At 39.5% G+C, this 21,454-nt stretch overlaps 1 long non-coding RNA gene across 2 annotated transcripts in view; it reads left to right on the top strand.

Annotated features, from left to right (window-relative positions):
- The window catches only part of LOC116450656, a 66,453-nt gene extending 45,378 nt beyond the window's left edge, over positions 1-21,075 (top strand). The window contains exon 5 of one of the 2 annotated variants that reach the window (XR_004242899.1): positions 16,762-21,075. This is a non-coding gene — a long non-coding RNA (uncharacterized LOC116450656). The other variant, XR_004242895.1, reaches the window with a different exon arrangement.
- Positions 21,076-21,454: the final 379 nt, after the last annotated feature.

Genomic DNA, 21,454 nt, shown 5'->3' with positions numbered 1-21,454 from the left:
TGGTGTCAGCTCTCCATTAAGATGGACAAGTCCATGATCTAAAGGAAAGCTCATGGGTTTGCCCTGAGATGCATTGTTAAAATGATGTGGGAAAGACAGGTTTTATGATGGTTCTCCATCCTTTTCTGTGTAGTCTCTGAATGACAATTTTACTACTATCTGGGAAGCAGCAATGCCACAGACCCTTTGACTTTTGCTCAGGTGGGAGGAAACAAGGCAGGGTGTAAATATAAAATTTAACTCTGTCTGCCAGAGCACCAACGCATGCAGTAGAAATTGTGCAGAAGTAGGGAGGAGAAGAGTTCAGGCATCAGAGTGGCCCTGAGTACTTGCTGTGTGTCAGGGTCTGAATAAAATCTGAAGATACATCTCTTACAGATCACTTTTGTGATGTTACCTTAAACTACAATCAAATCTGCTCCTGCTGCTCAGAGCACTAAGCACTTCTCAGAGTTGTGTTGAATGGTGATGGCAGAGGGACCAGCCTCAGACAAAGGGGAAAAATAGATGAGACTGCATCTGGTTTTAACTGCAGTGGTTATGAAGTGTTCAGCTGGATCCTTCCAAATGGCTCTTCCCTTCCCATTGAGCAAGTTCTTGAAAAGTTTAAAAGTGAATTTGTCCAGCATGTGTGATATGAATAACAAAATGCTTTTAAATGTAAATGTTTCATAAAAATAGCACCATTACCATACATTGCAGTGAATACAGTTTAAAAAAACCAACTCAATAATCCCTCCTCTGTAATTTACAATTAACTTTTTGCCTCAAGGTAACAGCTACATTCACAAAAATAATGGTAATAGATTGACCTTGTTATGAATGGATAACAAGCTGGAAACAATATAGTTTGTCACAGAGCATTAACTGTTACTGTTGAAATTGTAAATAATGTGTATAGAACTTACAATGTAAATGGCTCCCCTTAAAAATATTAATTATGTCAATTAAACACTTGATGCATAATGGATTATTCTGAAACCTATTTAAGTTCATGTCAGACTGAGTACACCATTTTCTAAGATCCCATTCCCAGACTACCGGAAAAATCTATGGCTGTGCTTTGATTGCTCAAGGTGGACAAAGGAATATCACCTCAAATTAAAGATATATGGCCACTTCTTTTATTTGCATGCTTTTTCACTGAGTACAGCATCAGAAGATGAGACTGTCTACAGACATAAGGCTTTTCTGAGATAGATCAGTCCTTACACCTGGCTGGTTTCTCCCACCAAAGTGATCTAACTCAGCATTCTCAAGCCAGTGAAAGCTGAGGGTGATGCTGCTTGAATCTCCTCCTTGTGTGTCCTTTGGAGCCTGGGCTGTGCTCATCCAGGAGAAGCAGGTTGCTATCACATGGCTTTATGGAGTGATCCAAAGTTGATATATAACACATGGCATAGAAAAAATTAGTTTTCTCCCAGTGTCTGACGACCACTAATTCATGAACAAGGCACTGTAACACACTTTTTTTGCTTCCCAGCCACAGCTCCTCAGCTGTAGTTCAAGACTGGACTTAACAGCACAATACTTCAGTGTTCTGGCCAATTACCACGTATAGACTGTTGCCTTATAAAGGAGGGATTCCCACTAGATTATCCACATAGAGAAAGTGATACTAAAATGACAAGCCACCAAGAGGTCAAATAACCAGTTGCCAGAAGTTAAAATAACTAGACTGTGGAGTAGCAATATCTGAGGAGCTGGCATGTGTCCCAGGACTGGTTGTCACACAAATGAAAGAAAAGACAGCTGGAATCTTTTTGGATTGACTGTTATTTTCTGTGAATATAATGTAAATCTACCACTCTGGCTTTTTTACCAGATGCCTGAACTGGGAGGTGAGAAACTGGTTCAGTAAAATATAAGGTCTCTTTATATCTCATTTTTCCATGTATGAGTTTCATCTACTTTGTTTAGTTTTATCCTTTGGGAACAGGGACTGTTCAGACTGTCTGAGCACAAAAAGTCTGATTACAGTTTGGGCTCTCCAGTAATCCAAGCAAATACATTGCATCCTCCCTTGCCAAAAGGTGCGTTCTCCCATCTGGGCAGCAACAAAGTCTCCACAAATGTATAACTGAGCGGGCACCTCTACCCACCGTGGGGTCAAACTCCCAGCCAGGCTGGGTAAGCCACAGTTGGATTTCCCTCTGCTCAATGCTTTTCCCTGGGCAGCTCTTGTTTTTCCATCACTTAAAGTTAAGCTGTTTGCTATACATTCGGTGCCATCTCTTTAACGGTGTACATCTCAATGGGCAAGAAAGTTAGGGATTAGCAATGGGCAGAGGTCAAGTCTGTCAAGTCTTTAAGCATGTTGTTGGTTGTAAAAAAGATTACGTTACTGGCAGCCCTTTGCCAGATCAGTGTTTCGATGCCAAATGTTAATCCTTGCAGGGGACAAGATGGCTTGTAAATGTTATGGGAGAACATAGCTTTTCCTGTAGAAAACAGGCATTTATGGTTAAAACATGGATTGTTTTCTCATGCTTATGTTTGCATTTCATGCCAATTCACTCTTGCTTGCTATGAGCTTCGCTTCAGTACTTACATTTAATCACTTGAGGTCTCTAGTTGTAGAGTTGAGGAGAGAATGGTTGAGCTTTTGGAGCACTGGGGAGCAGAAGAGCCAGAGCTCAGCCTCAAGTTTTGCCAAAGGACTTGCACTGTGAAACTGGGCAAAGGCAACGTGCCTGCTGAACTTTTCTCCTCTGCAAAATGGAGCTCCATGTAAAAAAGATCCTGTAAAATTTTATTTGTGATGTCAGAAGTTCAGGGTGTATTGGATTTATAAAGCAATCTACCTATTTTAGTGTGGCTAACTATATAGCTGTAACTTTCTATGTAATGTCCTTTCCTACAGTCATAGAATCACTGAATGATTTGGGTTGGAACCTTCGAGATCATCTTGTTCCAACCCCCCTTCTGTGGCAGGGAACTTTCCACTAGACCAAGTTGCTCCAAGCTTTGTCTAATCTGACATTGGGCACATCCACAATTAGACACTTTGGAAGACCTTAGGTTTCCAGGCCAGGTGCTTACACAAGGACAGCCAAGGCATAAGCCAGCACAAAATTTTAAAATAACAGAAGACTCAGATACCCCAAAGTTTATTCTGCTCTGGACCAAGAGCACAACTGAGTGCGAGCAGCAGCAGCAGCTGTTGTCAAATGTGTGCAGGACACTGCACATGGCTGAGCACAGTCAGGATAATGTTATACCAGTAGATCTCAGCAGCTGACAATGCTCACAGAGCTGTACCAGTGCACAAACTCTAGGAAGTCCTACAGCTGTCTCACATGAAAGGGAAACAAGCAGATTTGGGTGCAAACTACACTCATTTTGGCATCTAGACAACCTCAGTGTTCCTGTGGCTCTGTTTTTCACCCTGTTTTGGGAGGTAATGAAACTCTAAGCTAAGGCAAAAATCAATAAAGCTTCACTTTAAAGGGTTTGATGAGGTCAGGAAAACACCGGTGCCTGAAGCACATGAGTAGAGGGGGCCATGTAAGTTCCCAGGTAGATTTGATAACAGAGTTCATAAAATAAGAAAAGCAAATTCAATCTGGGGAAACCTGAGCTTCTAGGTTTCATGCCGTGTACATTTAGTAGCTATAAAATTAGAATACTCTGGTAGAAGGGGATTCGACATTTTTTCTAGCAAGAAGTAAAAAATGATATGCAGCATCCTAAGTATTAAATTCTGTTAGTTCAGTTTTGTTATGCAGATGGATTTTTTTCCTTCTTGTCTACTCTTTAAAATGTTTTGAATTAAAATAGCTTACTCAAGGTCACCAAAGGCATATGGTCCTGCTCAAAATTTTAAACAAAACATTAGTTTTTACAACCTTTTGTAATTTGGTATTGTATACAACATGGTTATAGACGGAGTTTCTGTAATCTTTGCAGTGGGTGACAGAAATATGAGAGCCAAATTTATAAGCCATTTAGTGAAGCATTTAATCAATTTCATGCATAGGAAATAACTCCGATTGCTTTGCTTTATCAATCTTGCTTTCTCAGAGACCTGCAGTCACCCCAACCTCAAAACACTCCAGTGCATGCGGGGGGAACCATATGCAAAAATCGAATGCTGTACACATTGTCAGGAACTTCTGAGGGCTGTTTAAACTTGCCAGCATCAATAATCCCTCTTGAGGCTGCTAATATATTTCAGAAGGAAGGCAGAAAGCCTAATATTTATAGGAAGTTGCAAGGCCTCTTTTTAGAGTGATTTTCCTTAAACATCCTTTGTCTCGAATGAGTCTTTGACACTGTGTAGAGTTATGCAGATTGAGCTTGCCTCTAATACTAAAGTGTTTGTGAATGTTGCCTTTAATCACTTGCAAACACTTAAACACCCTCCCTGCACCATGTCCCTGTTTCCATAAACTATGACTGGCATATCATGTGCCAAATTCAGAGACACTGCTTGAGATGACACTGCTCACTAAGGTCATAGCAAGAAAGACAACACAAGGTCTGGTCTGTCTTGCAGCCCACTTAAAAGTCACACTTACCCATGACTGGGACTAGGGGATTTCGGGGAGACTGAGCTGAAGGATTACAAAAGTTCCTCTTCTGGTCTACAACCCATGGCTCTGGATGGACCACCTGACTTTTGGCAGTGGGCAAGATGTTGGGAACAACGCTCCTCACCCCTTCCACAGGACAAAGGGTGAGCTGGAAGTTCCTGAGCCCTGTTCTGTATTCAGTTGCATCTGTACTCAGAAGGAGTTGAGAAATATCTGCTCTACTGGTACATGACAGCACGAGGTACTGCTCTTTCTAAAGAAGGGAAAGGAAAACCTTGACCAAACCAACCTCATCCCCTTCTCCTATATCTAAAATCCCCATCTGGAGTAAGAGATGAGGCTTAAAAGACTATTTCAGAGCACACTTTCTTCTCACGTACTACAACAGCTTGTACAATACCCCAAGCAGAGTACTATGCAGTGATTTTTTTTCCTGAGTGAAAAATTCCTGAAGGAGCAAAAAGCCAATCTCTCTGATAATCATCAGCTGCTCAACTATATTAAATTTAGACAAGGCTACAATAGTGCCAGAGTTGTCCCCTGCCCTCTAAAATTAGAACTGAAAGAATGGTGGGCATAGTGCTAAATATATAACTCATTTAAAAATAATGTGCTCTCAGGCTTTCCTAATGCTTGAAAAACTGATCATCATAAATCCCTAAAGTTCTGTTTGCACAGCCAGCCTGCCTCCATCAGCCCCAAACCTGTTCCAGTAGGGTCTGTCCTTTCCTGAACATCCACTTTTTCTCAGAGTATATAAGGGAAAAAAAGCAGGAAAGGTTTGCTGCTGTAAAACGATAGTTAAACAGTAAACTTCCTAGTTATCTACCAGGACAGAAGCTTCACCTGGCCTCTGCTTTCTGTTTAGAAGCAAAAAAAGGAAAGAAAAAGGGTTAATATTAACTATCTCATAAGCACTAGTTCTGGAAGAGTTGGTAGGGATCATCCATTTGAAATGATCACAAGTGTGAGGTTCAGCTCTTCAAGCCATAGAAAAACCATAACGATCCTCTACAGAATAAAAGAAGACCCACAATGAATAAAGAAATCTAATTCTTCTCCTGTTTCTCAGCTCTAGCAAAACCTAGTGCTAACAATTTCAGAATCAATAAAACCAGCAGGATGGATTAAGAGCAACTTTGCATAGAAAGAGGAGCATGGAAAACCTACATCTTTCCTTCCTTCAAGGTCAGAAAAACTTCTACCTAGATGCAAACCTCTTCTTTCCTTCCCAATTCCCTTCTAACAATGCACAGAACCCACCAAGGGAAGAAGTTGTATTAAGGAAATTTATAGAGAGTTGGGGCCTGCATATAAATTGGACTAAAGGAATTCTGGGACCTTGCAGGACTTAGAAATCTCCATCATGAGACAAGGGGTGTCTTGGAAAATGTAGGCTTTTATTTGCCAGTTTCTCTTTCTCTATTATTTTGGCTATCAGAGAATCTACAACAGACATCTTTGAGGAGAGTGACATGAGGGGAGGGGGAATATTTGTTTAGGAGGGTTTCATGGAAGTACTGAGAAAATGCTCTGCTGTCAGGCGTGGTTCTTCCTTGGGGTGAGGAAACAAATCTGGGGTCTATGAGAACCCAAAAACCACTTAGGCTGAAAAATTACAGGTGGAGACTGTGTGAAGTTGGGGGCCATGATTAAAAGAGAGAATGCTGCTTCACCACAATATTTGGTTAAAAAGGAGGGGTATAGGGTTTTTCCTTCTACTTCAGCTGCTCTTCGTCCCCCATGCTTGTGGGGTGCTGCAGAGGGCTCAGGTCTGTGCTCATGGTCTCCTGAAGGGCTGTGAGAGGTGCCTGTGCCACAAGAAGTGGGTCTGGACTTGATCTGCTGCAAATAGAAATGCTTGTTAGGGTAGCAAACAGGTCATATTACACTATTCTTGTACCTTAAATAAATCAAGGAAGGTGTAAATGTGCTAGTCATGAACTTATTTCTCCCTTGGGCTACTTCTATGAGATGTTTCATTCTCTTCCTTCCCCCCTCCTCATTCTACCTTTGCTCTTTTGGATGCCATCAGCTGATTGGAGGGGTTTGCTGAAAATAGAAATATTAAAAAGGCATGTTTTCTGTTTGCTCATCTGGAACATTTTGGGGGGGATTAACTCATTGAATTCTTCACCCCATAAATTTGGGGTTTCCCCTCTAGTTTTGCCTTGCAGAGATACTAAGGCAAGAGAAGTAGAAGTAAAAGAAACTGAAAAGTTTTTTTCTATGTAGACATGCTTTTGCAACCTTAATCTCCAGGAGACCTTCTTTCCTTTTAAATAGCAACTAGGATAAAAAATTCCATTCTTCTCTGCTGGAGGAAGCCAGATGCTACCTAGAAAAGTTTATCATAATATGAATGCAGTTTTTTGGGAGGGAAAAATAGTATTGGAATTCAAGGTTGATTTTTTACTTTAATTTTTTAAAAAGATATAGTGATTACCAAGCATGTGTCAATGGACAGTTTCTGGTGAAACTGGTGTTTTAATGACCTTACTCTGAAAATGGTCACTTTGCCACCCCTAGGAGCTGTTTGTTCCTCTGTAGAATTCTCTGGACTTGGTCTAGAGCTGCTCAATTTTTACTAATGAAAGTAAATGAGAATTAAAATAAATGCGACTACCTGCTCACTTGCCAAAGGTGGTTTTCTTGAAGCAGAATAGACCCAAGCTGAAAACCTCAATCAAGTTTTTTACCAGCTAAAAACCACAGTATTTTATGGATGTAATTTATAAGCAGAAAAGAAGAGGGCTATTCCCAATATTATCTTTATCTTCTGGACATAAATAACAAACAACTACAGTAATCAAAATTTACTGCAATTGTAATAGGTTTTGGCATCATTTATGTATGGCAGGGAATGTTAACATAATGTTGACTTTCAGGACTGAAGCCAATTTTTTTAATTTTATTTTTAAAATTTTTTTTTGGCTGGATTCATTATATATTTATATATATATATATATAAAACCTCCCTTTCCCCCCAGTATATTTGTGACTTTTATGGCATTCGAGAGATTAATTCTCATACATAACGCTGTTTATATCTCCTAATCAGAAAGTTGAAATTATCTGTGACAATGTGAACACTAAAAAGTTGTATACTATGAAAATATTTCAATAATTAATGCATGCACTATCTAGAGCAATTGACAGTGAGGTCATAAACATAATGGGCCATCTGTGTTTGATTTGTATCTGAAAATGCTTAAAGGGAAAGGCAGGTAATTCAGGCTTCTCTTACAAATGTAAACAGGCAAGATTTTTCACCTTTTCAGAAGGTTGTTGAACCATTTCATTACTTTTAAGAAGAAGGAAAAAAAAAAAGGTTTTTCCAGGCTAGAGGCTTTTAACATGCTTGCATTTTGTGCCTGTATCCTCTGACAAGCAGCACACACCAGTGGGGCTTTTAGTCTTCTTTTAGAGTACACGGAGGGCTGTCATTCTCCTTTATTTACTTTATATTGTTTGCTCTATAAAAAAATGCCACTTCAGGCTCCCCAGCAATCCCACCAGCTCACTTTGCATTCTGAGACCTGGGTTTAAATAGTTTCCTTTGGACCTTTCCAAGTTCAGATCTGCACTGGGCTGTTGAAAGACAGCAAAAGGTTTATGCAGGGATCTGGCTCATTGCGCCTTTATGACCCTTCACTGGATTTGTCCCAACTTGTCTCCTGAACCTTTTCTCCCTTGTGAAAGTCGAGATTCAGGTTACCTGCATATCTGGGGTTAGATTTAGTTTAGCACTGGATTTCTGTACTGAGATGGGGAGAAATGGATTGTCCTGCTATTGTTAGGAATAACTTTTTATCTCTGAACTTATATGCAGTGGCATAAAGCCAATATCAAGTTGGAATGACTCAATAAATAAACAACCAAATGCCCCTCTTGTTTTCACTGGCTGATTCGATGACAGTCGGGCTCCTGCTCTTGGCACCGACCGAGGCTCTACTGAAGGAAATGCCATTATCTTTCCCGTGCCAGGCAGAGATTAATACATTCTTAGAAATTGAATCCAGACAGGACTTCTAAATGATTTCATGTGACCTCCAGTATATCAGGGCTATTAAATACTACAAATTACCTATGATAAGACCAGAGATTGCAACCTATTTAAAACTCTGTACATTTTTCCCCCTCTGGTCTGCCCTTTCTTGTTCCTCAAATATTAAGTGTCGGCACAGAATGGGTCGTAGCAAGGTAATACTAAAGTCCAGAGAAACTGGCTGAAATATATCTGGGTATTCCAGCACAGTAAGAATCCCCTCACTGTCCCTGATAATCTGATCTGGCCTAATTTCCTTCTCAGATCTGAAACTGGTGATCAGCGCAATCCTGAATATGACAAGAACAGACACCACCTATCACTGGTGAGACCTCTCCATTGCCCCCCCAGACTTTGATCACCTCTTCAGCATTTCATATCCAGCATTGCAAAACCCTGGATGTAGCCAAGGGAAAAAAATACTGCACTAAAGCAAGACCAGAAGCTGAGTTACACATCAAGGTGTGAGAATTATTCTTGACATTGCAAGTACCTGTCTAATGCTTGGGACACTGAAGCATAAATATTTTCCTAATGTTGGACTACAAGGTTAATAAAAGGGGACAAGGCAAAGCTCCAGATTCTCAGAGTGGTAAGAGAAAGGCTCTGGTTTATAGATGTTGAGCATTTGTATTTCTCTCACTTGCATAAGGATCCTCCTCCTTTCTCCATATCCTCTCAAGCAGGAGGGTGTATAAATGGCTGGATGTTCCAAGTCAGACGATGAAGAAGATAAATTCCATGTTGTCCAAGCCAAATGGTCTCAAAGTTTAGCAGTTTGCAGTACTGGGAAACTGCATCTTACTTCAAAGCTGAGTTTCTGTAATCCCTGTTTCCATTTTTGCACCTTGTCATATTGTTGGCAGCAAGGTCAAACGCCCCATGTTATCCGATATTCTCCCTACACACAGGTCCTATTGCTGAGAAATCAAGTCCTCTTCCTCCCTTTTTGTTCAACTGAAGAATTTGAGTTTACACGTTGCACAGCAGTGCTTGTTTCTAGTACCTAGATTATTTTGTTCTCCTATGGTCTTACTTTGTTATGGCTCCCTTTTGAAAGTAAAGTCAGACCCAGCTGTCAAATGATTTGAATTACCAGTTTTTGTCAGAGCAGATAATTTCCTTGTTTCTACTTGAATCTCTCTTTTTTTTTTTTTCATTCTAGCTCTGGACTCCAGATAGTTTTGGCCTCGTTATGCTGAGTAGAGGTGGAGATTAAATACTTCAGGTTCAAATGTTTTGAGACAGTTTCCCAATCTATAAAAGTAGCCTTGTTCCCTGATTTTTGCTGTTTAGCTATATTGCAGTAAATACAGCATAGCAGACCCCCCTGAACCAGAACCTCATCCTCTCCCACTGCTTGCTGAAATAATAATTCTTCCTGTCATCTACAGATTTTATTAGCACAATTTTATGTACTATATGAAAATTTCATAATAAAGTTCATGATACTATTAACTGCAATTTGTGTCAAACCAAAGTAAAACCTGACCTAGCCATAGTCTGTGACAGATTAGGGAAAGATTATTGGAAAGACAACTCTGTACCTTCCTGATTTCAAAATCAGCAGTTAAAAGACATCCAAAGCTGATGTTTAATATTACTCAGTGAAGTTTCATGGTTTTTAAAATCCATATATTCTTTTGTTGTCTCCAAGATTTTTGAAAATGAGTTCCATCATTGAATTCACACTGAGGAGAAAAATACTTCCTTGTAGCAGGTGCCCTATATCATATTATGAAAAAGAGTGAATAATCATTCCCTACTTACCTTCTCTATTCCAGATTTTATAGGTCAGACATTGTGTTCTCTTTTTCTTTTTCAGATATCCTTTACTTAAAAGAAGCAGGAAGGTGTTATAATTTTCTGCATCTCTTTTGAGTCAGAGTGACCAGAACTACTGTGGATTTATTCATGGCATGAGGATATTTTCTACATTTTCATTCTCTACTCATATTCTTCTATCTTATTTTCCCTTGTGCGGGGCACTGAATAGATGCTTTACAGTGAATTATTCACAATCACTGAGATCTTTCTGGCACAGGTGCATCTACAGCCTCTGTGTGTGTCTGTATTGCACTTTTATTACTCTCCCCCCAGTGATATTGAATTTCTCCTGTTTTTCTAGTACTCTGGCACTTAGTATGGTGAGATATTTTAGCTTGGATAGTGTTGGATAATTCTCTATCACTTACACGTATTTGATCAGCATAGTTGGTGACAGAATCCTGGGGGGCCCTGCTCAGTAACTTCCCCCACTCTGAAAACTGAGTATTTACTCTTGTAACCATCACATTTACATCAACTCAGTTTAAAGCATTGAAACCTTCTCAAAGCCTGTCTAAAAATCTGTGTGCCCTTGCTGGAGATGCACATGAAGTTACTGATTCCTTTGGCAGAACCTTGCTAAAAGGACTTTGTGCAGAGCAAGGAATGGTTCTGAATATCACTTGGCATTAAAAGCTGTGGTGGTTTTGCTTGGTTAAATTTAAAATAATTTCAAAAGGAGAATGTGTTTTTCTACTTAAGACTATGATCTGGCATTTGGGATATACAGGTTGTACTCCTTCTCTGCCAAAAAGCTGTCTTACTGAGCAAGTTGTTTCATCTTCCTGCAGTGCAGCTGCTCAGAGGTGCAATCATTACTTATTTCTTCCATGTCCTCTCTTTAGCTTCTAAGCTTTCCAGCATAGGGGTAGCATATTTATAACTAGATTTTTCTTTAAACCATTTTGTTTGGTAACTCTGGATGATGTCATGATCCAAGCTGATAATGCATTTGTTAAGGTCAGATAGTCTGATAAGGGCGTTAAGTCACTCCTTTTAATCAAGCTCCATTTCACTCTTTCAGTTAATACTTTTTTTCAATTTCAGTAATACATTGTCTCAATGAGAATATTTGTTTTGGCCACTATATCAACCAGCATGCCAAAATACAAAATCCTGTGTTATTTAGAGTAAAATTAATTTGCTTTTATTCTGCTGTTTTAAAGAAACTGGTTAATCTCTAGCAGTAGTAATAAGAGTAAAGGAAAAGTCATGAGAATCTAATTTCATGAGATTTCATTAAGGTGTGATAATTAAGAAACAGGAAGAGGACAAAAAATCACAGTGCCTCAGCACTGAAGATGTTGTGCCTTCAGAGTCTGAGTAATAACTGTTGGGTCAGTGACTATAAACCAGTCCTATAAATGCAGAATATAGGATCTGAACAGGGCATTTCCTCACAATGATTATGCCAGCAGCTAATGGTCACATCCAGTGGGTCACCTGTTCTTCCTCCCTCCCCTTTTGAAGAGACACCATCCCTGTTTTCACTCTGCATCTGTCATAAGGACACATTGATTTCCTTTCGGAGGGAAACACATATTTCTTCCCTCCTGCTAAGAAGATAAATCTGACAGATTTTAATCAAATGTAGTTGTTCACAACTATAGAAATGTTTCCAGTGACACAGATGAAAACCTTTTTTTTTCTTTCTATTTTTTTTTTAAAGGGGGTTTCTGGAAGTCAAGTTTATTTGGAGAGTGCACCTGTGCTAAAAATTTTACTATATGCACCAGCAGTTAACATTTGGGAATGCCCTATGGGCAGGTTTAACTTTACTGCCCTCCAACATAATGCCTGTCTTGTAGTGGTAACCATGAATACTGCCATAGTTAAGGGTCTGTCAGTGGCTCTGTCATAAACTCCCCTGTTTCCAGGGTTTTTATAACTCAGCCATAAAAACTCTCTCTAAGCTAAAGCGTAGCTTACCAAGGCAGACCTGATTCTGATCTTGGAAAGGCAGATGATACATATCCCTCTGTGTCTTCTGAAATTAGCTACGATCCCCCAGGAAGGGCTCTCACAAACCATGGGTGCCATACATGTCCAGCAATATATGATAGATGAAGGGGAAATAGTGTCTTAGAAAGGCTTTCATCCTCTTCAAATGGCAAATAAATTGGCCTTTTTACTTTGAAGGAGGAGAAGTCAAACAACACAGTGCTTTCCTATTTAAATTGCATTTTTACTCTAGCCTTTTATTTCTTAAAGTAACATTAGGAGTTCATTATTGCTTAGCCTGGGCCATAGGAAAATATCTGATAGCATTTAGAGATGTGGAAAATCATTCACTATTTAAGTATTACTCTGGATTTAAATCTGTGGGAATGAATGTAGAAATGGAAATCCTGAAGAAAAAGATCACTCAAGTCTGAGTAGAGCCAATGTTCAGCAACACAGAAACCATGGCTATTTTGACCTTGAAAGAAAGGGAATGGTGTTAAAAAAGTAAAATTGCAATTTAAATTTCTGTTAATTTGTCTGTAGATTTAACCCAGCTTGTAGGCAAGGCTGGCTGCAAAGAGCTCCAGGAGTAGAGCAAATATTGGTGCATAATAAAAGTATTCTAAAATGGCTGTTTGTATAGATTTGGAAATAGCTTATACATTCGTCAGTAAAATTAGAATGTGATAGATGGATGTTAGCTGAACGATGGTTCTGATGCTGTGTTAATGCCCACTAATTAAAAAAATACAGCAAACTTTGGATGCTGGATATATTAGGGTTGTGGAAGATTTTTTTTTTTGGGAGCAGAAAGAATTGTTCAACTCTGCCAGGATATCCACAGGCTTTCCATTCTACACTGAATTCTATGCTTTCCATTATCTCCTAATGGTTGAGGTGCTCCAGTCCTCCTTATTTCCTTCCTGAATGCTCCAAAGATGAACACTCACTTTTAAACACTATTTCTGCTGCTTTGTTATAGGGAACTTTCATGGTTTGTGCCCTGAATCAGATAATTCAGATCTTACTCCTCTTAGGAGGCCAACAAGATGATCTTTTGGTGACCAAGGTTTCCTCTAACATTTGTGTCTTTATGAGTCTCCTCTCTTCAAGATATGAAGGAAGTTTCTCCTTTTAAGGAGTCCAGTCTCCCAGTAATCTTGGGGTGGATTTGCACGTTTAAGTCCCATCAAATGCTAATAGGAATTCCTTGGTCAAATCCTCCACCCTGTCCCTCTTCATGCCTCACTGGGAGAAAAGAGCCATTAGTGTGTTCAAAAGTAAATTTCAAGGTTTCCTTTTTGTGTGTTCCAATGGCTGAGGTTTATTCCTCTCCTCCTTTTTATTTTATTGTGAGGCACCTTGAGTTATTTGCATGATAAGAAACCCTGTAAATGGATTATATTGTAATGCATTGTGTAGGTTTAATGCTGACAACAGCTTGGTTTGGAAGTAAGATAGCAACTTAGATTTTTAGTTTCTGATGTGCCGTGCAGAGAAATGCCTTTTGAGAAGCATGAGGCAAAGCAGGAGGGATGAGGAGGAGGCAGCCAGAGTTAAGTTGTATGAATAACATGAGGGAAGGCCGGCGTTCAAGACAAGATGAATGCATTAATTTCTTGGCCCTCAAACTGGGGAGAATCAACAGCACAAATGCCAGTGGCTCCCTCTTCTATACTCTAACACTTAATGTGTTTTTCCCCTTCACTTTTTTCCAAGGATAGCAGAGAGATGGCAATGTTTTTTGGTAACAGCCTTTCACATGGGGTGGGTGTACCTTTGCAGACACTGTGCCTAGAATATTATGTCATTATATACTACCTACTTAGAGGATGAAGTCGGTCCCCTGGAGAAGCCCTATATTTCAGAAAAAATGGAGAAATGAGCAAAAGGTCTGTTTTTTGGGGAAAGTAGATTGCCCTTAAGTCTCACTGGACCATGTAATGAGTGCTGGTGCAGGAGGTTTGGCAGTCTGAGCATGGAAAACATACACTTCCCAGGAACAGTATGCTTAAATCCTGGCAGAAAGAGCTTGGCTTTTCCTCCCAAGGTAAGTATGGAGTTTGCATGGAGTGGGTATTTTAGATAACGCCATAAAAATATAAACTTGCTGTGGAGACTAAAGTGCTTTTCATCTCTGCTAAGTCCTGCACAAGGCTACATTTCACGTTACTTGCTTGAGATACTTTGTGCGAGTGGCAGAAATATTCCTCTTGCTCCCTTTCAGTTGCAATAAAGCTCTCCAATTTCTTAAACTTTGTTCCATATAACTCACAGCTTGAATAAAATGATAACAATTAAATCAAAGGTGATGACTTTGTTTCACTTGTATCTTGTTGCCTTGATTCTTCATGGTACCCAGCACCCTTGTGTTGGTTTAAAGTTCTTGGGCATTTTAAAGCTCTTGGGCATGTCTTCAGCTTTTGGCTTGTACATGGTATAATTTCACACTAATAAACTATTCACATATCCCACGTATTTTAAATAACTCTTTATTTTCTGTAGTGGTTGAATGGAGGAAGCCGAGCAGTCGTGCAAAATTTATGCAACACTTAAATTAAAATGAAATGCTGCTTGGAATCACTTTAGGTTTCATTTTTTAGCTCAAAGTAGTCATGAATAGCGTTTTGAAAAGCACTTTGATCATTGCTCTGTTAAAAAAACAACAGAGGAGAGAGGGGAGTATCTTTAGGGGAGAAGCCTTTGAAATCATAAAGTGTAACTAAACTTAGTCAGCATACTGTGACCTGTCAGGAAAGAGCTGATCCTATTTAAGCTCTGCTGCATGCTGCCAAAATACTTTAAAGAGAATTCTGTAGATTTCTGTGTTTCCTGACATCAGTCTGGCACAAGAGGAAGATTGGCTGCTATTTTTTTTTTTTTAAGAGAAAAAGAAATGCTTAGAAGTGCCACCAAAGCATTCCTTACTTAGGCCACTATGCTGGTGACGCTGCAGTTTCTAGGACATGTTGTCACTCGATCCAGCTCTGAATCTGTGATTGAAAAAGGGAGAATTTTGGTTTACCAATCCATTCTTTTCAATTAAAATATGTAGAGCATCCTGTCTTCCCTGCAGCTGGGATTGACTCCATGGTTATGAGGAAAGAATTAGGCACTAACCATCCCTTACGGATGAGTGGCGTGTAAATCTGGATTAATTCTAGCAACTTGAGGGAAGCAATATAAGGATCTGTCTCACTCCAGTGCATGGTCTTTATGCCATTGAATTCCTACACTGATAAAGAGATGCTGTACAGTTGTACATCCAAAACCAGACTCAGGGCAAGAAACTTTTGATAATAGTTTAAATTAAAACAACTGGTGCTTTTAAAGAGAGGAAGAGGTTCTTTGTGACGTACAAATAAATTCTCCATCTCTCTCTGTGAAGACATCACTAACAGCTCATTTAAACTCTTCTTGTAAAAAGAGTGTTTGTGTTCTAATAAGAAGTTTTGCAATCTGGAACAAAATGTTACTGATTGGGGAATTTGGATCTCAGCTGCTCCTTAATGACTCCAGATTGAATTCCATTCCTGACGGTGCTATTATTCCAGACTTGTATAAGGGCAATAGACCATACATTAGGGAAATCAGTGTTACTGAATTATTATTTGATTAAAAAAAAGAAAGAACCTTCAGTTGTCACTAAAAGCAGTACTTTGATGGCTTTTTGCTGTTGAAATTGTCTGAAGCAGTCTGTGCAAATGGTATTGCTTTCCATAAAAATATCTGTCATGGCAAGTGTCCTTTCCTTTTGTGGGAACACCTGTTTGCGTGGTTTCTGCACTATGTGGGATGAGAGCATTGGATCCAAGACACCCCAGGATGCAGTAGAATATTGCAAAATAAATCAGCCTGCCTTTGAAATCTGAAAGAAATTTTGCTTTTTATACAGGGACACAAAGCCTGATACAGCACTGCTGTTATCTAAAAGAAAAACAGAGTGATCAAAATTGGTAATAATTCTTCCATTAAGTGGCAGATAAAACTTTAATTAAGACAGCCTACTGGAAGCTCAGGATGCTTCAAGTGTGACTAATCCTGACTGGAAAAAATATAAATTTTAACAAACATTAATTAGCAAGTTTTTGTCTGCGGCTGAGAAGACAGCTGTTGCACGCAGTGTCCGCGCAGCAGTGTGTATGGATGTGCACATTGGAGCATGTGACACGTGCTGATGGAGGGGTCTCACGTGTCCCCCAGTACTTAATGCAAAGTGGATTGGTGTCTGAGCAATGCGTCCAAGGACGTGGACACATGAATTTCTCTCTATGATGAATGTAGCACACATCAGCATCAGAAACCCAGTGGCCAGCATTGGTTGTTCGTACATGGGGCTGCACCAGCACCTTCCAGTGAGTCACCAGGTGGGCGCTGATTTGGAATGTCTCCATTTTTGTGTGCCAGGGTGAACTCTTGTGACACTCCACCAGGAGTTCTGCATCCAGCTGTGAGACCCCCAGGATAAGAAGGATGGGGACCTTTTGGAGTGAGTCCAGAGGAGGCCATGAAGATGAACCGAGAGCTGGAACACCTCTGCTATGGAGACAGGTTGAGAGAGCTGGGGTTGTTCAGCCTGGAGAGGAGAAGGCTCTGAGGAGACCTCACAGCACCTTTTGATGCCTAAAGGGACTCCATGAGAGCTGAGAGGGACTTTTGACACGAGCATGGAGTGACAGGACAAGGGGGATGGCTTTAAACTGAAAGACAGCAGAGTTAGATTAGATATATGGAAGAAAATCTTTACTGCGAGGGTAGAACAAGTCCCTGGAGGCGTTCAGGGAGAGGTTGGACTGGGCTTTGAGCAAGCTGGTCTCATGGAAGGTGCCCTGACCATGACAGGGGTTGGAAGAAGATGATCTTTAAGGTCCCTTTGAACCCAAACCATCATGCGATTCTCTGAAAACCTGGCCCCACTAGTTCAGGCTCCTGGCGGCTGCAGGGAGCAGCTATACCTCTGATTGTCCCCTTCAGCTGAGGCATCTGGGGCTGTTTTCCTCTTCCAGAGCCCTGGAGCTTCCCCATGGCTCATAGCCTCAAGGGGCTGCACAGCTGCTTGTCCTAGAGCCAGATCAGACTGAGGTCAATGGCATAACTTGCCCTCCAATTTTTGGGGACTAAGGTTACACCGCTGATGTTACAGGAGAAGTGCCAGATGACAGAATCAGCTGGATGGAGTGGCTACTTTAGAGTATTTTGGCCTTGTGGCTTGAGCATTTGGGTTATATTTTAGCAAGTGAGATGACCATTCTTTACAGATATTAAGAATGCAGAGCCTTGTGAATAGCGGAAAATCTAACATTTCATGGATATCACAACTCATGCTCTTTTTTCCGCAATACTAGTGGGTTGTAATTCTTTTTTGCCCTCTATTATCCTTTTACACTGCCACAGAATGTACTTTCATCTTTTGGAAATGACCCTTTAATGCAGTGGCTAAAATTTAATTTAGGATCCTTTGTTTTAAAAAGTGTGTGCCTTGTTTCACAGGAATAACAATGGGGCTTCCACGGTTTTTATTGTGACTGTTAGAGCGAAAATGCATATTTGAAAGATATTTATGAGATTTTTTTTTTCCTGACTGCTCAATCTGCAAACTCTGCTCAACCTTGGAGACCAGGCTGTATTCCTCCTGGTGTGAGCTCTTGTTACCAAGACAAATTCTTCCAGTGATGGCTTTGTTGCCTCCTTCATGCTAAAACAAGCATAAAGTAATTAAAACTTAATTTTCTTTGCAAGACATGGAAAGAAACATGATTTTAAAACACCTTGGACAATTCTTTCAAGAACCAAGCTGCTTTTTTGAAAAGAATTGTTTCTTTTTTTCCCAGTGTAAAACATAATTTTGAAAAAAAATTGAATCTCTATTACCATCCTGTGTGGGCCTGAATATGGAAGTTGTTACAACTCTCAACTTTTAGAAGCTTTCAAACCATGTTTAAGTGGAACATCAGTGACAGTCCCTTCAGCTGGTCAGAATAATTTCAGTTCCAAATGTCTTCATGAAGAAATGCAGGAGCAGATGTTTGTATCTTCTTATCATCTCAGTGCCTAACTAACTCAACTGCAGTAGCTACAGAGGACTTTTGCCTCTATTACTATCACTTTTAAAAATTTTTCTGTGTAGTTATCAAAGTTTTCTTCCATTTCAGCTGCTGATTTTATTGCCTAATGCTGGCAATACTCCGTTATCTTTATCTCATCTTGATCTATGCTTTTTATTTGAGTTGCAAAAGACCACAGCCACAATTCAGCCTAAGAAGATAAACTAAAGTAATTCAAGCCCAGTGAATGGTTTTATTCTCTTGTGTTCGTACTTTCATAACTTACTACTCGTCTGATCCATTTTCAGCTGTAATGTACATATAATCAACCTTTTCAGAGTCCTCACAAGAAAAGCTTTTGTTCGCTGGCAGTAATCAGTATTAAAGGCCTTTAAAATGGTGAAAGTCAATGACACTGGTGCATTGTCCAGATACATTGTTGTTGATGAACAGAACAGATATTACTGTGAAAGACCAATTTCATCTCAAAGTTTCTTCATCTGCCATGATCACAACATTTTTCACATATTGTTCTTCACAATCATGTAACTTGGTGTCCGCCTCTGATATTTCATTCTAGCTTGGGTAATTTTTTCCACCCAGAAAAACTACAGAATGATTTGATGTCTTAGAATAAAGTAGTGAATGGTCTCAGTCCATTAATGAAGCCTCTACAGACACCATTATATATGAGCTATATATATTACAGCATTTGAATCGGTGAGGAAAAAAATCTTACAGCAAGAAGACACTTGATCACAAATATAGTTGTGTCACTCGTAGATTTTAAACGTAAAAGAGCATCGCTTTAAAAAAGAATAAGAGGAGTGAAATCATCACATTTTTTCTAAGGGAGCACTGTACTACAGGCCTAATTGTAAACCTAAGACTGGTTCCAGAGATTTCAAATCCTTTACCATTAAGCTTGTGATTAGATGCTTTGATGTTTGCCGCTGTTGCAGAGATAGACATGTATTCTCCCAATTTTTAAATGTTTATTTTTGACCCATTACAAACCAGATTTCTCTGTGAGGTGTCAGGTAGAAACAAGGGCCTTTAAGTTTTACAGTCCCCAGTTAAATGAGCAGCTCGCTGTGGTCTCCACTGCTTTACAGCCTGTTAACTCCAGTGACATTTGGATCTAACACGAAGGTGGGGAGCACCCTCACGTCACCCAGACCTGTCCCATGGAGGAAGAAAACACTAACTGGAGTTTCTGGCTCTGATTGCTTTGTTTGCCTCAGGGTGTCCAGCCGCTGCAGTACAAACTTTTATTAGTTTTACAACTCCATGAAGCAGCTTTGAAGGTAGTTGATTTTGGGACACCTTCACTGGGGTACCAAGTGGAAGTCCTTACAAGAGCTGGACTTCAAAATTAACTGTATCAGACACAGATTTATCCCTTGATACTGCCCTAAATCATATTTAGATGCAAACATTGCTACTTTTTAAACTAAGTGAAAGGCTGTTAGGTGCAATGGCTTTTGTTAGATCCCATAGTAAAGCTGGAAAAGCAAGTATTGGGCATTGGAAGCTTTCATTATGTCTGAAACACGGCAGCAGACTTGGCTAAATACAGCTGAAAATAGTTGCCACATGTTCACTGTATGAGTCAATTACACAGTTGCTGACAGGGAAATGGTTGGCATTCACAAGAAAAGACTAAAACAAAAGCTTCTTTTCAGATTTTCCTATTTCTTTTGTTTGGAACAAATATTAAACACCTATTTCCCAATTTTTCCTCTTTTTTCCCTCTAAGAATAAGCAGTAGTTTGGATTTTTTCCTTTAGTTTTCTTTTTCCCTCCTTTTGCACTCCTCATCCTTCTTCTCCTTATTTTTCCTATTTTCAGACTAATTCTTACGAATTGTTAATTCTGGAGAAGTTACAGAGGAGAACAAAGGAAAACTGAAACTCTCTAAAGTGGTTAAACTAGTTTCATTTTTCTTTCTGCTGTTATAGCTTTTCCAAACCAAACTGAAATTTTGGATATTATTCACTTATTCAACTAAAGCAACAAAAAGGAAAAATGAAAGGAAATGGACAGGGAACAAAAATAATTCAAGTGCTTACAAAAATATCATGTAAACAGTAGAAAAAAAAAATTGTTACATTTTGTACCTTGTCAAGGGGAAAACAATGGAATTTTGAAATTTTTAATGAAAAAGTTCTTCTGTTTTTCAGCTGTTCTGAGAAATCCAAAGACCTCAGCTATTTTCATCACCAGTGTTACTGCATTTCTACTTGTCTTGGATCTTGCTTTTACAAGATGCTATCACAGCTCTGCTGTGTCTCTTCTGAATTAACTGAGCATTTCAGCTGCATATTTTAAGTCTACATGAGTCAAACGTTCATTGGACTCATCAGTCATCAGCCCCATATATCACTAATGCCAACTTTGATACTAAGATGACTCATGTCCTAATCATTTTGAATAACAAGCATGCTCTTGTGGTAGGACAATATGATTTTGCTTGCTACAAAGTGGATCAGCAGAAAGTCGCCATATAATTCAGGTTAGTAAAGCGATCGTGAAAATGCATGTTGGTACAAAATTGTTCATTCTTCATTATTTTCACAAGGATGATTTCCCCCCTCCCATTAAGCAATTCCTGGCTTTGTAGATAACAGGTAGTTGAAATTTTAAACATGACAATAAAGTACATTATTTTAAGTTACTTTTATGCTGTAAAATTATTTCACCTGTAGACTACTATGAAAAACACCTAGGCAAATGATCTACCAGAGAGGCTGTGGCTATGTGACCATAATTTCCTTTTTGATTGTTCAACATCTGTAATTCAATAGAACATTGACAGCACTACTTTGTGTGGCTGCTGAGCTATGCCGGGCTGTAGATCACAGTGCCCTCAGTGGTGGCACATCCTGTTCAGAGTGTGCCATAGGCCAATGAGTGGAATGAAATTTTTGGATTGTAACTGCCTTTCCTGTCCCAGATTTATGTAATACATCAATGGTTCAACACTCCAAGAATTTGCCAAGAAATAGCTGGTGCTGAAATTTCAAATAGTCTCATACCAATACCTGAGCAAGCTG

This window comes from Corvus moneduloides, chromosome 13, assembly GCF_009650955.1.
Source record: "Corvus moneduloides isolate bCorMon1 chromosome 13, bCorMon1.pri, whole genome shotgun sequence".
Lineage (NCBI taxonomy): Eukaryota > Metazoa > Chordata > Aves > Passeriformes > Corvidae > Corvus > Corvus moneduloides.
Note: the sequence above shows the minus strand (reverse complement) of the source record. Positions and strands in the feature narration are given on the sequence as shown.